Source organism: Ictidomys tridecemlineatus, chromosome 5 (assembly GCF_052094955.1).
Source record: "Ictidomys tridecemlineatus isolate mIctTri1 chromosome 5, mIctTri1.hap1, whole genome shotgun sequence".
Classification (NCBI taxonomy): Eukaryota; Metazoa; Chordata; class Mammalia; order Rodentia; family Sciuridae; genus Ictidomys; species Ictidomys tridecemlineatus.
This window is the reverse complement of record NC_135481.1, coordinates 87,812,017-87,822,485: the sequence shown is the minus strand read 5'-3', so window position 1 is coordinate 87,822,485 and position 10,469 is coordinate 87,812,017. Positions and strand designations below refer to the sequence as shown.

General features: G+C 37.2%; 1 long non-coding RNA gene across 1 annotated transcript in view; it reads left to right on the top strand.

Moving 5' to 3' along the window:
- Positions 1-8,649: 8,649 nt before the first annotated feature.
- The window catches only part of LOC120886402 (uncharacterized), a 139,848-nt gene continuing 138,028 nt past the window's right edge, over positions 8,650-10,469 (top strand). Inside the window, exon 1 of the long non-coding RNA XR_013438550.1 lies at positions 8,650-8,840. This is a non-coding gene — a long non-coding RNA (uncharacterized LOC120886402). The remainder of the gene's footprint in view (positions 8,841-10,469) is intronic.

The following is a 10,469-nucleotide window of genomic DNA, read 5'->3' as shown; positions in this document are numbered from 1 at the left end:
GATAGGAAGTGGGCACGTGAGAGGAAATTTTCAGAATCTGCTGATCTTTTTTAGAACATCAATATTCTCTGATTGAATAATTCATTGAGCTTCAGTCATATATTTCACTTCATTTTTATTTAACTATTTCTGTCATAAGATATATCTTCTCTAACTCCCACCTGGACGGGGACACTTACTTTCTTTAATGGACTCGTTTTGTCTAAGGTTGTTAACACGCGTAGTGAGCGCTCAGTGAGCAATGCCCAAGTGCTTGGCACAAAGGGGTAATGGAGTGAGTGGAGGAACACGCGCTCTCGTGCTACCTTCTTAGTGAGTAATGTTTGAAGGAAAGTTTTCTGTATGTGACCCAAGTCTTCAACTTCTGACTTGGAGAATCATTATCTATTTTCCAGTTCCCTGAGCATTATGAATGTGTGGAAGGATACGTTTTCAGGATTTATTGAGGGAAGAGGAAGAAGCCTTTGTCGTCTAACTAGATAGATGTCAAATAGCAAATGAAAACTGATGCTTGTCGTTAAATAACTCCAGAAAAGTCTACAGTGATATAGGAAGAGAAGTCTTTTTTTGTCACCATCTCCTCCCCTTCATCAGACTGAAATAAATCCCGTTCCCTGGTACTTACATGCTCCCTGGTGAATGCTGAGCATCTACATTGCTTTGTTTAACCCTGCACCCTCAACATCCAGGAGTATCTGACATAGAACACTTCAGTGAATGACTGTTTATTGCTTTAACTTCAGGGGCTTTTGTTGTGGACTGGGGTAATAGGTTTCTGACCACTTGATTATTGATGCTATGGTTCCTTTATACTAAAATATCTATTTCTGTAAGATGCAACATTTTGTGAGAAAACAGTTGTATAAACAGACAAACAACTCAAGATCTTGCCGCAAATATAAGCATGCCAAAAAATGAATATAAGGGGATACTCAAAATGTGAATTGAGGTAGTTTGGAAGTAGATCACATTTACTAAACTAGTAGGATGGAGATGCTGAAGATTATAAAAAATAATTAACATTCATGAAGCTCTTACTCTGTACTGTGCCAGCTTTATTATAAATGATATTTCATGGATTAACTCCACAGCTTCATGGATTAAATAATTTTATAATCCCCCTATATAGATGATGAGCTTAAAGCATGAGAGATTGAGTAGTGAAGTTCAAATTACAGAGTCCAGAGGTCTTCAAGTGGTTTCAAATCCAGGTGGCCTTCCTCCAGCCTGCACCCTGACCATTGTGCTATCTTTCCTCTGTTGAACATGAACTTTGCTGCTTCTGCATTCTGCCTACAGCCAGCCCTAAAATGGCTCCATCTGATAAACCCAAGTTTTCTATTTCTAATACAATACAAAGCCATGAGATACTTTATAATTGCTCTTTTACAGTTGCTCCTCATTATTCTGTTTATGTTTACTCAGAATGCCTGGGGGATTCAATAAAGGTATTCCAATACATGTGCACAATCCTGAAGAAATCAATAGATGGAATGAAAATGAAGTGAGACATAAGCCAGCTTTCTGTATTGAAATCATATTTTTACTGGAGATTTTGTGCCATTCTGCTTCTGTGGGAAACAAGCAGCCCTGTGCTCCTCTGTGTTAAGAAAGCAGAAGTCCTATTCTAGAAAGCCGTTCTAATCGACTAGTAGCTGCAAGCTATATTACTGAACTTTGTGTTACAAGCGATGGTGGGTGCAGTGCTGACACACCATAGTTTTCATCTGATGATCCCAATCTGCTTAGAGTATAATAGTTTCTCTCAACCTTTACCATCTTAAGCGCCACCAAGAGATTGAATCATCACAGGGAGGCCAAATGGAATGCATGTAATGGGTTGTATAATGGGATGGTTGTTTTTGTTATATAATGTAGCAATCATTCCAAAGAAAAAATGCTTGGTGTCACTCTAAGGAGCATATTTATGCTGAAGCGCCCATATGGGCTAGGGTCATTGCAGGATAAGCAGAGTAGGCAACTGTCTGTAGGATCTGTCTGAGGAATATTATTTAAGTCTTCTTCCCCTTCCACAGGAAACACTTTCCCTCCAACATTTATGCATTTATTCTGTCAACAAGAATTCATTGAGTACCTGTTATGGACTCGACATTTTTATTAGAGCTGCAGAGTTATATAATATGATATAGCATATAACCATAATAAGGTGTCATGAGAGCTATGAGAGGAGATGCAGTGAGTCCTACGGTCCTAGTATGGCATATAGAGTCTTCACCTTTGAGATGCAGCTAGCTCCATCTACCTCTTCTCTTCAATTTAATCTAGTTCTAGCTACATTGGAATTCTGGAGGTGCCATTAAAAGGCCACACTTTTTTCACATTGCCATGGTTTCTGAAGACTATTACCTCTATTTTAAATGAAAGTTCCCATCTTCTCTGCTGGGCAAATTCTTACCCATCCTTCAAAATTTAGATCAAATGCAGTCTCCTTTTGAAACTTTTCCTTGATACCTCTGAAACCTGCTTTTCTTTAAACCACAAAGTACTTTGTTTTTATTTGTCCATGATTTTTATTTCCATGTTATATTATAAAAACCTGTAGAGATATATATCATTTTTCACTCTTACTAGTTTGTAAACCCCTGAGGACAGAGATCATATATTACTTCTCTAGCACTTATCATAGGAAATTGCATATTGTTCAATAAATGGTTTCTGATTACCATAGTGAATTAATGGAAAAATAAATACCATTTGCATAGGAGCTATTGTGAAATTTACATATTTTACATCATATAATTTGCATAATCCTGCAAGATAAATATTATCATCGCCATTTCACAAATGAGGAAATTAAAACTTTGATGGGTTCAATGAGTTGCTTAAAGCCACATAGCTTAGAAATGGTGAACTTGTCTGGTTTCAGTGGTCATCTTCTGCTTTGCTATCCTGAAAGGAATAATGAGAATGATGATGTAATTTCATGTAGGGACCCTCTATTTATATCCTGGCAGCTCAAAATGTGATTGACTGGTCAGCAGCCTGAGCATCACATGGAAACTTGTAATATAGACTCTTAGACCCCACCCTACATTTGTGGAATTAAAATTTCCACTGTTGACATGATTCCCAGATTATTCTCATAGACATTAAAGATTAACGAGCATCTATTAACTTTACAGTTTTTCCTAGGTTTACTATGGTTCCTTGCCTTTTCAAGACTTCTTTGTCTATACAGTCCATCTCAGACACACAGAAAATTAATGTTCTTTATTACATGCAACCAATAAGCAGATGTTTCCAGTTGGGGTATATCCTCAAAAAACAATGGGACCTTTCCTAATTTTCTAGCATCCTTCCTTCTATGTTTCTTTATCTCCCTTAGTTATCCTTTTATCCTTCAGTGAAGAGGGCTGGGTAATAAAAATAATAAATAAATAGTAAAAAAGCTATCACTTACAAATGTGAAAATATTCCAAGTATGTCTCATTAGGATTACTTGATTGTGAGGAGTATGTTCCTACTTAAGCCAGCTGGGCAAAAGGCAGCTTAAGATTTCACATAGAATCTGTTTTAGATGGTGTTAATGATGGGCTCTCAAATATCTATGTCCAGTATCTGTAAGAACGTTGGCCCTGGAGGAAGTGGTTCTGAACTTGAGGTCGTGAAAGAACTTGAGTATCAGGAATTTTAGAATCTTCTCCTAATGTTTGACTATGAATGGAGTCAGCTACGTCACTCCCTCTGTCCCCACCCCCATCATCACCAATGTCTTTCCCTCCTTGTCTTTTCCTCTTCTAATTGGAAAATACTGTTTTCTTCATATTCAAGTTTTGAAGACTAAGAATATGATTGACTAAGACCATGTACTAAAGTGGGCCACATGGATTCTAAATCACTGGATAGTACATTAGTATGAGAAAAACAAAACAAAATAAAACACCTCCCTGGTCAAATGACTAGATCCAGTCCCATCTCCATGGTTTGGCACAGAAAATCATTTGTTTTCAGAACAGGCCATCAGCTTTTGCAGAAATTTGAGAAGGCCAGTTTCGTCTAGAAAGGAATATGGATAGATGGCTCTGTTAGACACGTCCAGAACAAAAAGTAAAGAAATAAACTTAACTTTTTGCAAATCAGTGTTGAAGAGCTAGCTATCTCATGATACACTTGATAGATGTGACTAATTGCTAAAATTCTGCATTCTTCTGCAAGGCATATTATTATGGTAAGAGAGAAAATGTGGAGGTCCATTGGTTTAAATTTTTAAGCAGGTATTTATTAAGTCCCAATTATTGGTTAGATATTCTGTAATCTGGGATGATGGAGACTTATAGAGCATTGCTAATGCCTTCAGAAGTGTTATACTTTAAAGGTTACAGCTAAATAAGGAAATGTTCCCAAATTTATGTCAATGAAAAAAGTACATGATCATAGACCCGAGGGTGTGGCTTATGTTAATTTTTTGCATATTTATCCTCTTATTAAATTTCTTTCATGATTTCTTCATAGTAAGTTAATACTAATTGGCTGCTAAAATCATTGTCTTCTTTTATCCAAACAATGGAAATAAATAAGAATGAATTTTTTTAAAAAAAAGAATGAAAGACTGAGAGTTAAACACACAATTGTGTTTAATCTAGTTATGGATTCTGTAATATATGGTAGATCTGGGGCGTTGTCTTTTCCTTGAGTGAGGAGGTACATAAAAATAAAAATGGTAGCACTAGCACTCTCTTGAACAGCTCTCTGGGAGTGTGCATTCTAAGTACCATGTGCATTATGGCTTTGTTTTAAATATCAGGCCACTTTATTCTGGTATATTAAATCAAAAGATAACTTTGTAACTCTAGAGAAAGAATAGGATTCAATAGTGTAGATCACAGAACCCAAGCATCACCTTGCTGAAAGCAAGGTAGTACCTTATTTCCAGGTAGAGTGATGTAATTGGGAGTGTTCTATTTTTTCAAAATCTATTTTCTAGCACAATTAGAACTTATTGAAGGTTGGGCTATAGCGAGCCTTAATGATCATCATGCTGTTGATATGTTATCAGATTAATTTTCTGTCATATATTTTCAGGGAAAGTATTAAAAGAACTCTGAGAAAAGAACAAGAAGAACTATGTAATAAATGAAAAAAAAAATAAGCTGCAAGATCTTTGCTAGGATTTGCTCAGGTATCCTCTATCTTAGAAGACAATTGAACATATACTAGATAGACAACAAGAAGTTGTTCTTATTTTCACTTTCTCTTTCATCCAGTCAATTGGGAACAATTACCAGCACAGAGTATTCCATACAGCTTTAGAAAGAATATAAGAAAAGTACTAGCCTCAGCTCTTGACTTCTTTCTCTTAACATTGGAATCCTCCTCTTCCTCCTCCTCCTCTTCCTCCTCTAACTCTTCTTCCTCCTTCTCCTCCTCCTCTTTTTCTTCTCTCTGGTGGATGGCTTTGTAAGGAAGAATTTTGGGGTCTCAGCTGAAATCCTTGTATTCAGTAGCTGGCTTTCAGTTCTTCCTTTCACAGAAAACTTACACTGTATTTCTGTTCTATGTCAGCAGTAACTGGCTTATTTATGGCAGATTTTACCCAACATGTTTATCATTTTCTGGGTCCATTATAAATGGCAATTCATTTTGGCAGATGGACTCACACAATAAACGCTTTTGGGAATTAGACTTAACAGAACCAATTTAGATCTCATGGAAAAATTGGAACAAAAGCCACTGACATAAAATAAATATTTTGTTTGGTTTGTTTTCATTAGGTAGGTTAATTTAAATAAATATTCTTTATTGAACCTATCAAGCTTATGTCACTCTACATATTACATGCATGCAGAATAAAAACAATTAGCACACAATTTCCAAATGGGTTATCAAGCAGCAGTGGATTTTAGAAGTGCCAAGGGACGGAAGACATGTGATTGTATATAATCATTCAATCTCAATCTGTCTCTCTCTCTCTCTCCCTCTCACTCTGGCTCTCTGTCCATTCTCCACCCCCCAGTACTGGGGATTGAACCTAGTGACTCACACATGCAAGGCAAGTGCTCTACCACTTAAGCACATCGCCACCAATACAATATTACATTGTATTATGTACATTGCACATAATACAATGTAATATTGTCTTATTACAGTCTTATTACATTAGAATGTAATAAGACAATATTACATTCTAAATAAATACAGTATGATTACCAATTTCTATGCAATATCTCCTAATCAGATTTCTCCCATAATCCCCTCCGAGATAGAAATTTTCTGAGTGACACTGTTGATGTTGTCAACAATATGAGAAAAGATTCTATTACGTCAATTATCATACATGTGTTTCTGGTATTCTCCTTAGGACAAAAAATAAGCACACTCTCTGACAAGTTCCTATATTTCAGAGACTTGATCAAAGGCAGACTCACTCTTCTCTTTAGCCATGTTATAGCTTTTCTAAATATGTGAAAAGCAATCATCAGTAGCTAGAAGAGTCTCCAGTTTCAGGTATGTTGTTATAATCAGGTCAGTTGAGTCTGCTTTCAGTTTATTTCACATCACAGGACTGTCATAAGACCAATGCTTTCTTTGGAGCAGGTACATTCAAATGTCACCAGGTTGCACGCCTCAGGCTACAAAAGGTAAACTAGTGTTGGTGAACATGTCATGTTGCAAGGGCATCATAATAATTGTAGAGACAGCAAAGGATTGTATTTCACTACTGTGGAGCATCAAATACATAAGGCAAATGCAAACAAGCTGTTGTCACCTACCAGGATTGGAAATCCGGGAGTAAAAACTCCTAAGCTGTTCATTACAAGCTTAAATGAGCCCATTAGACTTACATTAGGCTTAAGAGAAAAGAGGAAATAGTGCTACTGAACTGTCAGGGATGCAAGATTTTCTAATGCAAGAGAAAAATCACCACACATTCTAAAGCTGAGTCTACTGTATTATCTATCTTATTTTCAAATTGGAAATTTCAAAAGGCCAACATGAGTATTGCTTTTATGAACTTGTTAAAAGAGACGATAGAAGAAGTATCTGAAGAGCATCATTTCCATATTCGTCTATTTTTTTTTTCTTGTGAGGAGTACTGCTGAGACAAAATGGGATTTGGGAGAAACATGTTTGTTTCTGGTGTATCTGGTGCTGATCAAAAAGAATCAAAGAGAAAAGAAACCCATGGTAAAATTTTGAAATCTGATTTTCATCAGAAGTTTATTTTGATTTTATTATGTTTGATGCTAGTGAGGGATAAGACAGACATGAAAGGTTGTGAGTATAGATTTTAGAACTGAGTGATGAGCAAAACTGACAATTCATATTCTTATCAAATCCTTTTGAGGCTTACAAAATAGAAATTTCCTTGAATTTTCTGACATCTTCACATCTCATCTTGCCCCAAACTTGGAGACTCTCTAACAAACATGAAAGTTGAAAAATACAAGCAAGAGAAAAATTTTCAGCTGCAGACCTGTAAAGAAAACAAACAAAAAATCCCTACCAATCCAGCAAACAAGCAAAAAAGCCAGCGTCATTTAGATGAGGTTGAAGACTCTCTTTAATATAAGATAGTTGGCTCCACAAGGGTATTTGACCTAAAATCTAACTATCATAAATAAGGAACCGAAGCAGATTATAAATTACAGTGCTGAGACCGAGATTTTCTGTGCTGGTTTCAGGTCAAAATGCAAACTCAAATCAGGAGAAAGTATTTGTGTTGCCTGGGAATTTGTACTTTTTTGTATTCAAATAATCCCAAGAAATCTTCTAGGTGATTACTCTTAGTTTATTAAAAACATTATGAAGCAAATGCATGCTTAAATAGTACTGTGTATTCAGCACATGGCTCATGGCAGCTCTATAACCTTTTTTGATTTCCTCCCTTTGAGGATGCTTTCTCCTGTCACCATTGTCATCATGTGACTATCATTACCACTATTATGACTACCACAATTATCAGAATATTTAATAAGCGTACACTTAATGAGTGGCATTAGGCAGAAGATGCATGAAAAACTTCCACCTCATTAGCCAGGGTAAGTTATCAGACTTAATCAACAACTGATGGCTATAGTTTGTTCCTATTCCTATTGCATCAGCGATATGGATGCCATGTGATTCAAAAAGATAGCTTCCTATTCAGAGAGAGCTCCAAGGATATCCTTGCTGCCTGGAACACAAGGTGGGGGCTGTCTGTCTGTCATGGGATTCCATGCTCTTCTGAAGCATTCCATCTCCCAGAAGCAATCTCAGAAAAGAGCTAAATAGCTCATGTCTGAGAACTGGAATCCTGAGACAATTGTAGAAGGGATTACATGCAAGTAACCAAAAGTGGTTGTTCCTTGTGATTTACTGTCTGGTATAGGATGTAGCAGGAGCCATATTCTCAGTGCTAAGAACAGTCTTAAAGGATATTAACACCAGTGATGCCATGGTTCTACCTATCTTTTTATGCATTGCCTCCTGCAGTGCTCTATTCGGAACTATAGAAGAAGTGTACAAGGAAAGAAGCCTAAGGGGGCCCAGGCTTTAATTTTAATTTCTTCTGAATTAAATAGCATTGTAAAATCCCAAGTGTACACATTAGTCTGCGAGGTGGGAATATTTATGGAAGTGCTCCAGTCACCGCTGCGTATGGCCAGGCTGCTTGCAAGAAGCAGGGATAGGCGGCGGTGCAGAGTGGCAAGAACACTGTGTCCTGCATTAAGCCCTGCTCCCTCAGAGGCTGTGTGTCAGACGACTGGTACCCCGGTTCTTCGGGCGGGTGAGCCAATTAGCACATTCCCTAGTCTGGAACTGTAGTTGCTGTGTATGTGATCTGCATACTGATTCAGCTGAGATTTGACCTTCTGGGCGGAGAAAAACAAGAATCCCAGGTGAGAGAGAACATTGGCCTAGATTTTCCTATCCTCTCTCCTCTGTTTTTTTTTATTTTCGGGCATACCAGCCTCGCTCCTTCTTTCTGAGTAACTCTGAGACTGGAAAACAGTTTTGTTTCACTTGGGAGCTCAAATCAATGTATAGGATAGAAACGATTAAAAATCAAGGCTTTTACCTCCTTCTGTTAATGTCAAAAATGGAACGCAGGTAGCTCCTTGTACTAGTAACAGCGTTGGCCCACATGGGGGCAGTACTAGGTAGTCAAAAGCCTCCAAGAGCTTTCAGGGCACGTAATGAGTCTGGCAGGAGACGAACTTTAAATGCATCAAGCAGAAGCAGGGTAGTTTTTCATAAGCACAAGATTCCTTAAAGCCAATCATTACAGTGTTCTAAGTGTTCTTGCTGAAGAAATGAGGACAGAAAGATGTCTTCCGAATTTCCAGCTGCTGGTGCCATGGCTTGCCAGGAGATGCTGGAGAAATGTTCTGATTGATTACTCCAGCAAGCTGTACTTATTTTAACACATACAGCTTAAAACAGACAAAAAAAACTCCACCTTTTAAATTAAATTATCCAATTATATTCTAGATTTTCAGGAATAATGATTGTATATCAGGATAGATTTTCAGTTTCTTATTGTGTGATGAGTTCCTTTTGGTAAATTTTCAAATAAGGAATTTCTAGGGAAGAACACATTCATAGCCAGTGGAAGTTCACTGGGATGGTGCATGGAAGTTATTGGTGGCTGAATACTGAACAAATCTCTCCATTTCATTGAATCTCTTTTAAGTTATGATAGCTACATAAGCCAGAATCGGTAATTATGAATTCAACTGATCTGAAAGGTTTTTAGTGTGAAGAGAGGAAGTCTTTTCTACCAAGATACTCAGGATCAGCTCTTCTGATTACTTGTTGGGCATGGCTTAGAAACCCAAGGAAAGGATTTTTATGGTATTCAAAGCTACATTCCCACAACCTAGAGTACTGAAAATCACGAAGCCTTTGTTCCCTACTCAGATATGAGATGATATCAAATATTCTTTTAGATGGTGCTGCCGGGTGCCAATATTCCAAATAAATAAATAAATAAATTTGAAATTAGCTGATGAGTTCTTGGTCATAAAAATGGCTTGTTTGTCAGGTCATGTGGAAGCTGAGCAAATGACTCTTAATGACAGGGTGGGCTACAGTGCTGGGCACATTAAACAAATTCTCACAAAGAAGTGAGAGGAGTCTTATGGCAATAGTCTGTTCTGAACAGAACAGTACATATGCCCAATATCATCGACATTGTCTCTTGATATCCTCTTCCCTTGTACTTCCTTTTTTTCTTTCCCTGTCTCTTGTCTTTTGGATAAAATTAAACACCAAGTCTCTTCATTTTCTCCTTTAACTTTATCCCCTTTCTGCTGATACACATGCCAGAGCATCCAATTGCACCCATGGAAATTGTTTATCCCTGAGGGGATCATTTGGTGCTCAAATGGCTACGGATCCTGTGCCAGAACAAGAAGATTATAAGAGAAAATTCAGTGTTTGCTTTTACATTCATTTGTGGTTTTTTTTTCCCAAAACTCATTAGTACAAAGGTTATTTCTCACCATAAAGGGCTACTTAGAATAAGG